The 13,340-nt window shown below is 45.7% G+C and overlaps 1 long non-coding RNA gene across 1 annotated transcript; it reads left to right on the top strand.

Moving 5' to 3' along the window:
• Nucleotides 1–634: 634 nt before the first annotated feature.
• On the top strand, nucleotides 635–4,658 carry LOC143960079 (uncharacterized). The gene is made up of 2 exons (XR_013270255.1): nucleotides 635–1,240; nucleotides 3,573–4,658. It is a non-coding gene; the product is annotated as an uncharacterized LOC143960079 (long non-coding RNA).
• The last annotated feature ends 8,682 nt before the right edge of the window (nucleotides 4,659–13,340 follow it).

Here is a 13,340-nt window from a genome sequence, read left to right as displayed (position 1 = left end):
ATTTTCTCCTTTTGGGTTGGGCCTCCTGGGGTTCCTCCCAGCTAATGGCCCCTTCACTGATCTCACAAAAGGCTCTATTAATGAGAAGTCAAAGCCCACTGAAGCCTCTAGTTCTTCCTCATCTGAAGGAGAATCATGCTCTCTGGAAGTACTTGGGGGAGCCGGCGAAGCACCCCTTGGAGATAATTCCGTGTCGGGAGCGACACGTGGGGCAGAAGACTCTGTGAGCTCTCTGTGTTCTTGCCCTTTCTCTCTGGTGGCTTCTTCAAAGCACCTGCGGCATGCCAACATATCTGGAAGGGCTATGGCCCCGCATACCTGGCAGGTATTTTTTAGAAGGATGGGAGTGGCTTGCTGATGAATGGTGCCTCCGATCAGGGGATCTTCTTCAGCGGGAATGGCTGCGCCTTGAACGAGACCTGGAGCGACTCCTTCTGCGACTCCCTTTCCCTGAGCGACTTCCTCCACCCGAATGGCTCCGCCTATGGCCAGAGCGGCTTCTATGCGAGGAATCTCTGCGAGATGATCTTGCGGACCTGATGGGGCTAACCATTTAGGTAGCGCTAGTGCGTCCTGCTCTCTTTTTCGATCTTCTCTACTTACCAAACTCCTCCCCCCTTACCTATTATGCTGGTGGTGATCTGCTGGAGCAGTGGTCTCCATGGATAGGGAACAGGGGAAGCCTGAGGACACAGGTAACACAAAAAGGGTAAGGAAAATAAAGCCATAACAGAAACAAGAGGGGAATAGAGAAAAGAAAAATACAGGGGAGATACTTACCAAACAGAGAGGCAAAACTGGGGCAGAAAAAACAGAAATGCAGCAGTCATGAAATTCAGCTGAGCATGAAATACAGGCAAAAAAAGGCATCTGCGTTAAAAAAAGGCATCTTCACCCTTTAAAATTGGAGCCGGGGTCATGTCCCTGCCGCACATGCTCAGTAGAGCCGTGCGGCCGCCGGCGCCATCTTGGAAAAGGGAAAAGACATAGATAGACATACACAGGCTGCCCAAAGTGCACAGTGAGCATGTGCAAAGCAGCAGAGTGACCAGGAAGAATGCTGCAGCTGCTGAGGGACACAGAGCTCAGCAAAGGGAAGTAAAATATGGCAGAAAGGCAACACTGGGGGAAAGGCACCAGACAACCTAAGGTGACAAGAGATACTGAAGGCAGAGAGTATGCTGTCAAGCTGTAGACAGAGTGACACCAGGGAGGAAGAGGAAACCGGAGACCACCGCAGGTACTAAGCCTGTTTAATGCTTAAAGACCGATCTTTTTATTTTATGCCTTCAGCCTGTTTAAGGCTTACTTCCAACGGCTATAGAGGCAATGCTCTGTTTGCAGAGAAAAAGTATTCATACCCCTGAGATCACCAGAGTGGGGTTCCTTCCATTTAGCTTCCTTTAGAGGCTGTACCGGTAAGGACTTCCACCCAGGAGAGGCTAGAACCTGGCTGGGGCGAAGCGGTAAGGGGGTGATGATCCGTGCGGTCCCAACAGGTGAGGAAAAATAAGAGAATACCGGGGCGGGGGGCGTATCTTCATCTTATAGCTATGTGGTCCTATCAGGTTGTGGGGGCGGAGTCACAACCCAGAGTGTATGCTGCCATGATGCGACAGGAAAGACTTTTACATCTCAGAACTCCCTGCATGGGTTAAGGATTATGTATCAAGATACAGCACATGTATCAGGAACAATCCAAATAACTCACACAAAGCCAAACATGAACACCTAATATATCCAGCTCCTTTTACACATTTAGGTTGGGTTCACACTGCTGCGGGGGGAGATCCGGATGTGATTCGCACCGCAAATCACATCCGATCTCCGTAGCGATGCGAGTTCAGCCATACAGATAGTATGGCTGAATTGGCATCACTCCCACAGCAAACTCGCACGGGACCCTTTTTTTGGTCCGCAACAGAATCGGATCGCATGGGGGTTCACACCATGCGATCCGATTCCTGTGCGAGTCGGCAGATCGCACTGCGATATGCGGACGGATCTGGGGGTGTCATTAACATATCATTGACACTCCCAGCCGTCCGCATAGGGCAGTGTGAACTGCCAGCGGGAGTAATGCGATGCGGGAAAACGCCGCGGATTCGCGGCGTTCCCGCATCGCAGCGGTGTGAACCCGGCCTTACAGGTTGATTTCACACACATTCCCAAGGTAGGCAAAAGACAGGAATATCTTTTGGTGATTGTGGACATGTTTTCCAGATGGCTGGAAATTTTTGTAACCACCAAGGGAGACGCACAAACAGTGAAAATTCTCACCCAGGAAATCATTCCTTAGTGGGGGTGTCCAATTCAAATCAATTCAGAGAGAGATCCTGCTTTCACACCAAAAGTATGCCAGGATTTGGTATATTCACTTCAAATAGAATGGAAGTTTCACATTCCATATCACCCCCAGAGTTCAGGGATAGTGGAAAGGACAAACCAGACAGTGAAAGATAAAATAAGGAAAGCTACAGGAGGAACCTTTGTCCATTGGAAGAAGGTTCTCCCAGCAGCCTTGGCAGAGATGAGAAGTACTCCATCCAAGACTACAGGCTATTCTCCCTTTAACCACTTCCCACCCGGCCAATGTACATATACGGCCGGGTGGGAGCTGCCTCCTTCTGACTGGACGTTCAGGGACGTCCTTCAGAAGGAGGGGAATCGTGCACACGCGTGCCCGCTCAGCGGCGCGATCCCGATGCGCTCGTGTCACCCAGACATGGCGCATCTCGGATCGGCAGGAGGGCTCTGTGATTGGCCCTCCTGATCACATGATGGCCGTGTCCAATCACGGCAGTCATATGATGTAAACAAACAGCCGGTTGCTAGGCAATCGGCTCTCCTCTCCTCACACGGAAGTCGTCGCTGAGTAGAGGAGAGCAGATCGCTGCAGCTGGCTGGTGATCAGTGAGTATGAGCTGTTTTTACAGCTTTTTACTCACTGATCACTAGTCTAGTATAAACACACAGTGTAAACACACATGTCCCCAAAACACACATGTCCCCAAATAATAAAAACACATGTCCCCAAACCTGCACACATCTGTACATGATCATTTGCGTACATTTGTCCGTGATCACACAAACCAATTATTATACACTTAACGGAATTTTTTTTACCAAAAACATGTAGCAGAATACATTTTGGCTTAAATTTATGACAAAATTAGATTTTATTGGATTTCTTTTAAAATAGAAAAAATAAAATATTGTTTTTTTTCCAAATTTCTGCTTTTAAATAAAGCAAAATAAAGCTCTATTTGTGCGAACAAAATGATAAAAATTTCATTTGGGTACAGTGTAGCATGACCGTGCAATTGTCATTGAAAGTGCGAGAGCGATGAAAGCTGAAAATTGGGCTGGGAAGGAAGGGGGCGAAAGTGCCCTGTATTGTAGTGGTTAAAGTACTAATGGGTCACCCTTTTCCCACTCCCTTGGCTAGAGCCCCTCTTGTGATAGAGCAGGGGGATTTGGATTTGGTACAGTCAGAGTATGTGAGGAAACTAATAAAAACTTTGGATACAGTCAAGAGAAATGTTGCTCGCACCTTTCCTATTTCTTCACAGGAACCTACCCATCCTTTCAAGGTGGGAGACACGGTGGTGGTCCAGCAGTTGCATAGAAGCAAGAAGCGAGAGTACCCTTTTGGACCTCCTACTACAGTGGTTGCAGTGACCAGAACAAAAATCCTGGTGGAAAATTAGGAATCCTGGATCCATGGCAGCCGGGTGAAAAAGATTGTCCAGAAACCCAAGAGCGGGAAGGGGATTTCAGATACAGGAGACCCTCAAGCAGAAGTCCAAGCAGACGAAGGAGTCGTTCCTGGAGTTTCCGGAGAAGCAGGTCCGGCCAGAGAAGATAACCTTGCTTATTTCACGTCATACTCATTCAAATAGGATAGGGGGCCAGAATCTGGGGTCCCTCTTATTAAAGGGGGCTCCCGGATTCTGATAAGCCCCCCGCCCGCAGACCCCGACAACCAACGGCCAGGGATGTCGGGAAGAGGCCCTTGTCCTCATCAATATGGGGACAAGGTGCTTTGGGGTGGGGGGCAGCAGGGTCCCCCCTTCCCCAAAGCACCCCCCATGTTGAGGGCATGCAGCCTGGTACGGCTCAGGAGGGGGGGGGCGCTCGCTCATCCCCACCCCTTTTCCTGACCGGCCAGGGCTACGCGCTCGGATAAGGGCCTGCTATGGACTTTGGGGGGACCCCCATGCCGTTTTTTTGGAGTAGGTGTTCCCCTTTAAATCCATACCAGGTGACTGGGCTCTTAAGGTGTCAATCTCGCAGATGTAGGTGCGCTCGTTCAGAAAGTCCGGCGGACCTCCGCTGCAAAGTCCGGCGAGTTGTTCGCCAGACTAAGTCCGCTGGATAGTCTGATTGTGTGTATGCGGCATTATTGAGAACAAATGTTCTCGAGAACAATCTTCAAAATTTTTCTCTACTAGCCTTTCCTGTGGCCAGTTTCTATATGAATTTGGGGGCGTATATTGTTTCGGCACATACTCAGTAATTTTCCACTGCTTGTTTTAATTAATGTATGTATTTTATCATATATTAATGTAAGGGGGGTTGGGCTTTCTTTGTGAGGTCATTTTGCCCTTATGAGCTGAAGTCCGAAAATAAATTGTTAGACCACTTTGAGAACTGTATGGTGTGTGTGTGTGAATACTTCCTTATCTGAGTGGTCTCCAGGCCTACTGGGTTTGAAGGATACTCTAGGCAGATACCTTAAATGAGGGTCCACTCACCCCTAGACCACTCTACACCCCAACAGCCACCACACCTGACCAGTGCAGCCAGCAACAGTTTTCCTGGTCACCGCCACACCAGACCAGTGTATACCAGCAACAGTCACAGTGTCACCACACCAGTGTCAGTCAGCAACAGTGTTCCTCATTGCTGCCAAACTAGTCCCCAGTGTCACCAGCCTAGCGTAAGCCAACAGAAGTGTTCTTGAATGCCACTACACCAGTCCCAGTGCCACTAAACCAGTGCAGCCAGCAACAGTGTTCCATATCAGGGCCCCAGTAGTGCAGTGTTGTCTCTGCCTGCCGCCTGTACTGATCCTGGCCTGTTTATTGACCACATTTCTGCCTGCAGCCTAGACCGATCCTTTGCCTTTTTTGATGACTATGTCTCTACCTGCTGCCTGAACTGACCCATCTGCACGTCCGAATGACTATGCTTCTATGAGACACCAGTCCCAACCTACACCTGTGGACAAATGCACTCCTGGAACTGCAAGAATTCTTTTGTTCTTTCTTTCTTTCTTTCTTTCTTTCTTTCTTTCTTTCTTTCTTTCTTCAGCCTCCTGTACTTCCTAGCCAGTAAGCGTGGCATTCCCTGATGCAGCCACGTACTGGTAGGTTAGGTTTGCTTGGCTTGTAGTAATGGGGACTGCTATAGGTAATGTTACACTAAGCTATATTCCCTGACCACTTGTAAAGAGGCATTCATTACAATACCGTACTTGGGCTTTGATATAATTGGTTCATTTGTGTGATAGCAAGTTACAACGTTCAGTACATAATCAGTTCAAACACTGAAAAAGTCTCACACATGTGGTATAACCATACTCAGGAGGAGTATCAGAATGTGTTTTGGGTTATAATTCTAAGTATGTCCATGCTGTGTGCGAGAAGTATCTTATTGAATTGACAACTTTGTGTAAAAAAAAGTCTGCATTTTCTAAAAAACATGTGGCAAAAAATGAAGTCTTCAAAAGACTCAATAGCATCCTAAAAATTACTGTGGGACCTTTATGTTCCAAAAATGTGGTAATTTTGTGGGTATTTCTACTGTCCTGGTGCTTCAGGGCCTCACAAAATTGTGATAGGTTGTCAAAAAATAATATGAAATACCTGGCTGATCCTGCCTGGTTCTGCCCTCCCCCATATAAACTGACCATGGTTTATCATGGCCGCTGAGCCCTAACACCATGGTCAGTTTATGTGCCTTCATCATCCACAGCTCTCCTCTGTCCTATTCTGTTCTCCCCCCCCCCCCCCCCCACTGCCTGTCAGCTCCTGTATGTGTGTGTGCCACCCCTCCTGCCCCTATTAGTAGTAATTTAAACTTTAAAACAATTTACTGCCAGCCCCTCTCTTGTATCCAGCTATAACATGCAGTGTATGTGTTTGTGGAAAATTAAGCGTCTAAATACCTTTTTGCAGATATCTTCAGGCTGGTCACGTGACTCCTGGCCACTCTCTGCCACCATCTAAGGGCTACAATGGGAGGGGCTAAGCAGCCAGCACAATGGTCATGTTACCTCCAGTCATGTGACCTCCCGTCTGACGTTAGTGGGAGATCTGGGCTCCTCCCACTGTAGCCCTGGATCAGAGTAGGAGAGCGGCCAGGAGTTAGGTGACCGACCTCAAGATATCTGCAAAAAATATATTTAGATGCTTTGTTTTCCACAAATACATACACTGCATGTTATAGCTGGATATAGCTGGAGAGGGGCTGGCAGCTGGCTTGCAATTTAAGGTTACAAACACTTTAAGGTGCTCCCAGATTTTGAGCCTCTCTGTGGTTAGCCTGTGAAAAAGTCTCATGTTGGAATAAGTAGAAGAATTTGTTTTGTGGTGTAATTCTAAGTATGCCTATGCTGTGTTTTAGAAATATCTTATTAATTGACAACTTTGTGTAAAAAATAAATTTTCATTTTCATTCTGCATTTTACAAAAACTTGTGACAAATAAATTAAATCTTCCAAAGATTCACTATGCCTCTTAGTGAATACCTTGGGGTGTTTACTGTCCAAAATGTTGTATGTGTTTCCACTGTCTTGGTGCTCCAGGGCCTCCAAAAATGTGATAGGTAGTCAGGAAATGAGATGCACAATTGATGTCACTAGAATGCTTGAAGGTGCTACTTGCCACTATATGGAGGGAATGGAGGCTGAGAGGAGCTTCCCCGTAGGTGTCATCAGGGGAGCAGCTGTCTGTTTGGATTCTGTCCCGCTGAATGACCTCTATGGCCATCTTTAGTGAGGACAATGCTAATAAATAGAATGCTGTTAACTAGTATTCTCTGTGGGATCTGGGTTAGCAAGTTCTATCAGGCTCCCAGGCACTCTTGCCACCACACTGCCTATCAGGCACCTCCTTTGTCAGATGCTGCCTAGTCTTGTAAGATTGCCCACACGTCTTCAACATAGAGAGTGTGAGCCGATAACCCTAACTGTGAGGAGCTGTTGTACTTGAGTTGGCTATGATATTTAAGCCCTGTTTCCACCTTTATGGAACTGTAAGCCCTCGTACACATGGTCGGAGATTCCGACGGAATGTGTCCTATCGGACCGTTTTGTCGGATAATCCGACTGTGTGTGGTCTCCATCGGACTGTTTCTGTCGGAGTATCCGACGGACCAAGTTTTCCAACTTGTCCGTAAAATTTTCAGATCAGACATACTCCGATCATGTGTAGCCTACTCCGACGGACAAAGTGCCACGCATGCTCAGATCAAATTCCTAGACCAAAGCTATTGGCTACTAGCCTGAACGTAGTCCCGTCGTAATGAAATAACGTCATCACGTTATGTACAATCGGATTTTCCGACAACTTTGTCCGACCGTGTGTATGCAACAGTTTCGGACAAAATCCGTCGGACAAAATCCAACGGATTTGGTTGTCAGAATGTCCGACCGTGTGTACAAGGGCTAAGAGAGCTCTTTGCCACTATCTACCAAGTTTGTAGCTTATCTTTGTTCAAATATTTTATGCCACATTCTTTGATCTCCGAGTTGTGACAGTGCGGTGTCCTGTCACAGTATTAAAAGGGCTTTAGGCCACCCAGGATTCTCAACTAGGCAGGCTGAGGGGTCCAGGGTTCTTATTTTATTGGGAGGAAACTGGGTTTCCAATTTCCTCAGTGATTGGTTAAACCTGGTATGGGGCATGGAGCCCAGAAATTTTCTAGAGATTTGAGAGGGAGAAATCTCTGATCCTGCAACCAGGTTTTGCAGGCAGCCGGCACACTGATGGCACAGGTGTTTACACCTGTTATAGTCTGGAACCTGATGGTAGATTGGGCTCCACCCTCCAGAGGAGTCTGTGTGTTAGCAATAGAGCAGCCAGAAGTGTGCATGTCTGCATGGTGTAGTCTGTGATAGAACAGACAGAGCACCAAGGCCTGAGGGCTAAAGCATCAGGAAGCTGCCAGAAGGAGAGCTGACAGCAGTACAAGGTTTGTACATGAACACAGGGAGGCTGCATTAGATGGGCAGGAGGACCAGAGCACAAGGCCTGAACAGTTGCACTACTGAAGAGAGCCAGGAGGGTGAATATTACTTTATTTCAAACTGATGGTAGAAAACCCTGCAAGGGAAACCCTTTGTTCTGTTTCTCATTCTCTCTTTTTCATTCTGATTTAATAAAAGAGGGCCAACAAGCCCTTAACATCTGGTGTGGACTGTACTCACTGGTGAGCGCTACACTTGAGCTAAAGAACCCCAGACATCACAGTGTGCATTTACTCCACTTTGGGTACCAACATCCGACCCCACTCACACTTTGGCATAAGTCAGCACTATATGCCTCACACATTGGTTGGCATGGATGGGGGCACAGGGGCCACCATGGTGCCGTTAGGAGTGGCCTTAGCTCTGGTTCCAAATTTCATCTGGTGTAATATCTCACTAACGGAGTGGGGAAAAAGACTGGAAAGTGCTGTACCTCTCTACTAGTTACTCATTCGGCTGATTGCAGAAATGGCTTTTAACTCTTTAGAGAATGATGCCTGTCAAGCCATTATGGAATCTAGACCTCTGGACCCTGGCTGCCCTGAAGGTGAAAGCCAGACTGTTCCCCTTGAGGGCCAGGCTGGGGACATGTGTGAGAAAATTGAGTGTCTTGTTGAGACCACAGATCCCTCTATAGATGCTGTTGTGGACCCAGCTTAGGGTGTTATGCCCACCCATGATAACCCCAAGCACTTGTGGTCTCTGAGTAGCCCCCAGTAAGTGAAATATCTGATGCTGAGCCAGAAAATGACAGTAAGACTTATCGCCCTGTCCGGTTTAACCAAAGACATTTACCTGTGTAGCACCCTCCTAGTTAGGTGCTAGAGAGTGTATATCATTTTTGTTTTTTCTGCCTCTCTCCAGCAAAGGTTGCCATGTGGCCCCAGATGCCAGACCTGAAGGCTTGAAGGGCTCCATAGGGAAGTCTCTGTCAAGTCCCTCTGTGTCAGAGGGGGACGGGGTCACCGGGTGGCCCCGCCCTCCATTATATAAGAAGTGTCAAAAGAAGCATCACACAGTGGGAGCCTCCCATGGATGTGGAGCAGCTCAAGAATGAGTTGAGGAAATAGACGCTGCAGAGGAAGATGCCAGACGAGAGCACCGGAGCAAGAAGCAGAGGATCAGAGAAAGAAGCAGAGGAAGAAGAAGATGGAGGAAGAAACCGAAGAAGGAACAAGACCAGAAGAAGACGGAAAGAAGAAGACTTTAAATAAAGGAATTGTCAAAAACTGTCTTTTGTCATTTTTACATTTTTTGACACTTTTTTGTGAAATGGTAGGGGTAGCTGTGTACCCCATTACCATTTCACACAGGGGGGGGGCAGGATCTGGGTGTCCCCTTGTTAAAGGGGGCTTCCAGATTCTGATAAGCCCCCCGCCGGCAGACCCCCACAAGCATGTAAGGGGTTGAACATTGAATCTGCTAGATATTTGGCATGTTGAATGCCCTGAGGGATGGAGTGGATCTGTGAGTGCTACATCCATGGCAATACGGTGGGTGCTGCATTCATGGCAATATGGTGGGTGCTGCATTCATGGCAATACGGTGGGTGCTGCATTCATGACAATACGGTGGGTGCTGCATTCATGGCAATACGGTGGGGGCTGCATTCATGGCAATGGAGTGGGTGCTGCATTTATGGCAATGGAGTAGGTGCTGCATTCATGACAAAGGAGTGGGTGCTGCATTCATGGCAATACGGGGGGTGCTGCATTCATGGTAATGGAGTAGGTGCTGCATTCATGGCAATGGAGTGAGTGCTGCATTCATGGCAATGGAGTAGGTGCTGCATTCATGGCAATGGAGTGGGTGCTGCATTCATGGCAATGGAGTGGGTGCTGCATTCATGGCAATACGGTGGGTGCTGAATTCATGGCAATACAGTGGGTGCTGCATTCATAGCAATGGAGTAGGTGCTGCATTCATGGCAATGGAGTGGGTGCTGCATTCATGGCAATACGGTGGGTGCTGCATTCATGGCAATACGGTGGGTGCTGCATTCATGGCAATACGGTGGGTGCTGTATTCATGGCACTTTTGAGGCTGCAGATGGGCATTGATTAGGCTGCATTGATGGGCACTGACCCTTATTTTGCTTCACAGTTCTTTATTTAAAATTTACGATTTTTTCCTGAAACAGCCTTTTTAAAGTGAAGGTGCGTGTCATAAGCCGATAAATACGGTATATCCAAATAACATGCCCAAGCTCATCTCTTCACCACACACAGCCACAAAGGCGAGAGAATTCTTGTTGGGCAGTGTATTAGTGCTCGTACAAACACACTTAGACCGAATTTTAATGGTTTAAATAATGTCAGGCAAAATGGTCGGCCCTCAAAATATTTACTATTATGCCCTGTACACACGGTTAGACATTCCGATGGAAAATGTGCGATCGGATTGTGTTGTTGGAAAATCTGATCGTGTGCGGGCTCCATCTGACTTTTTCCGTCGGAATTTCCAACACACAAAGTTTGAGAGCTGGATCCAAAAATTTCCGACAACAAAATCCGATCGTTTAAATTCCAATCGTGTGTAGACAATTCCGACGGACAAAGTGTCACGCATGCTCAGAATAAATTACGAGACAAAAGCTATTGGCTACTGCCCTCTTTATAGTCCGTATGTGTTTTACATCACCTCCTTCTGAACGATCGGATTTTCAGACAACTTTGTGCGACCGTGTGTATGCAAGACAAGTTTGGGGCAAAATCCATCGGAAAAAATCATTGTCGGAATGTCTGACCGCGTGTACAGGGCATAAATCTTGAACATCTAGAGGAATTAGTAAAATCCATGTTGGGTGGTGCTGTGCTGTATGACAATATTACACCATGTGGTGTGTTAGCATTAGTTTAAACAGTACTAAGCTTTATTCGATGATGTGAGTTGTCACTCTTAATGATGGTTTTATGTGTTATCTATGCATTGAAAAAAGCATAGGATTTTCGTGCTGCAAGTGAAGCCTGCAGAAGTGTTTCCTGAACTTTTTACTAAGTGATAGGGGAGTTTATTAATGACCAAGGTCATTGAGGGGTGCCCAATACCTTGTACGAAGTAGAGAGAGTTGAGTGGTATTTTTAATGGAAAGATTGCATCAAGTTTAAGCAATTTTAATAGCAATCGTTTAATGAAATTATTTTTTTTTGTGCCCATTTAACATAGATTTGTGATCTGACTGTCTGCAGAGGTTTTTCCTGTACTTTTTTGAAGTCGAGGGGCAAAACAGCCTGCAACATGGGACTTAATAAACTATCTGGTAGTGCATTTAGAAAGCTGAAAAGAGAAAAAGAAAAAAAAATTGCTTCTTTATCTGGAGGTCTTAATAACTGGCTGCGCCCAAACAATGAGGGATATCGTGGTTGTAATACAAATGCAGACCGGGATGATCAACATCCTTTAATAGAAAAAGAAGCAAGCAGCTGTCAGAGCCATGAAGCTGAAAATGTTTTCACAGATCCTATAGGAAATGAATATCATTCCGTGATCCCACCAGTCGAAGACTTTGCTGTGGCTTCTTCTTCATGCACATCTACAAAGGCAAACAGCATTGAGCCTGTAACAGGTGTGAATGACAAAGAACAAGATTCAAATGACAACTGTAACCAAGTACTACTAAAAGTGATTGCTCATAAACATTCAGTCAAGTGGCCGGGAACTATCTCTGATAGTGTTCGTACCCAGCTTGTTGTTGACCATGACCCTGAAACAGTCAATATATCCAAATTTAAATTTACAACCTCAGATGATGGAAGACATCTTGACGCCAAATGGTTTTATAACATTCTTAAAAATGGGGAACGTGTCAAAAGACAATGGATGATTTACAGCCATTACCTAAAGATGCTCTTTTTTGTTTTCCATGTCTACTTTTCCCCAAGATCCCAAAACTCACAGTTTTTTCTGACTTTGACAAAGGTTTTCAGGATTGGAAACTCTTAAATCCCTCTCTTCAAATTCATGAAAACTCATCCCATCACAGAGATTGCTACATGATGTGTAAAGACTTTAAAAGGAGATTAAAAATTGGTCAAACTGTGGATGCTGAAATACAAAGCAGACTTCAAAAAGAAAAGGATAAATGGTGCAATATTTTAAAAGTTGTTGTTGACGTTATTTTGTTTTGTGCCAAAAACTATTTGGCATTTCGTGAAAGCAAGGGAATCGCAGGGGAGCCTGAATGCTGTATATTCCTCAGTACCTTGGAATTGTTAAGCCATTATCACCCTCAGCTAGCAGCTCACATGACCTACGTGAAAGAAAGTAAGCATGCTGTGAGTTAATTTTCATCAACAATTCAAAACTAGTTAATTGTGTTAATAGCCAGAAAAGTAAAAGACGAGATACTGAAAAAAATTAAAGCAGCAAAATATTTTTCTATCATGTTTGACTGCACCCCAGATAGTGCTTGGATGGAGCAGATGAGTCAAGTTATACGGTTTGTAGACCTCCTTTGTCAAACTGAGGAAAGTTTCTTTGATTTTATTAATACAGATGAAAAAACAGGAAAAGGCCTTTCAAATACTATTTTATTAAAACTGCAGGTAGACGGTCTGAAAATCGATGACTGCTGCGGTCAAGCATACGATAACGGAAGCAAAATGGCTGGAAAATATAGCGGAGTACAAGCAAGATTATCTCAGGTTAATGAGTTGGCAAGATATATACCCTGTGCTGCCCACAGTTGAAATCTTGTTGGCTCCCATGCTGCAAGTGTTTCACTGATGATGTTAATATTCTTTGGAACTGTACAGCAAATCTTCAAATTTTCAGTGGTTCCACAGGAAGATGGCAAGTTTTAATGCAGAAATTTGAAGTTAGTTTAAAAGGTCGCAATGATACAAGATGGTCATCCAAAAAGGGAGCAATTAACGCCCTAAAAAAGCCTGTAAAATATTTTTTTTACATACTGAATGCACAAATTGGGCTGGTGGTAAGTAAAGCTTGTTTTTTTCCTCGGTTTATCCTTGGGTTTGTTTGTATCTGTTGTTAGCCTTCCAAGCTTCTTACTGCGATAGCCAGCTATAGGTGAGAGCGGTGGCGTCTTTTTGTGTCACAGGTTGTGTTTTTTGGTCAGGCATCTCAC

The sequence above is a fragment of the Lithobates pipiens genome, unplaced genomic scaffold (assembly GCF_037356315.1).
Source record: "Lithobates pipiens isolate NorthernLeopardFrog02 unplaced genomic scaffold, aLitPip1_a1.2 Scaffold_8, whole genome shotgun sequence".
Lineage (NCBI taxonomy): Eukaryota > Metazoa > Chordata > Amphibia > Anura > Ranidae > Lithobates > Lithobates pipiens.
Note: the sequence above shows the minus strand (reverse complement) of the source record. Positions and strands in the feature narration are given on the sequence as shown.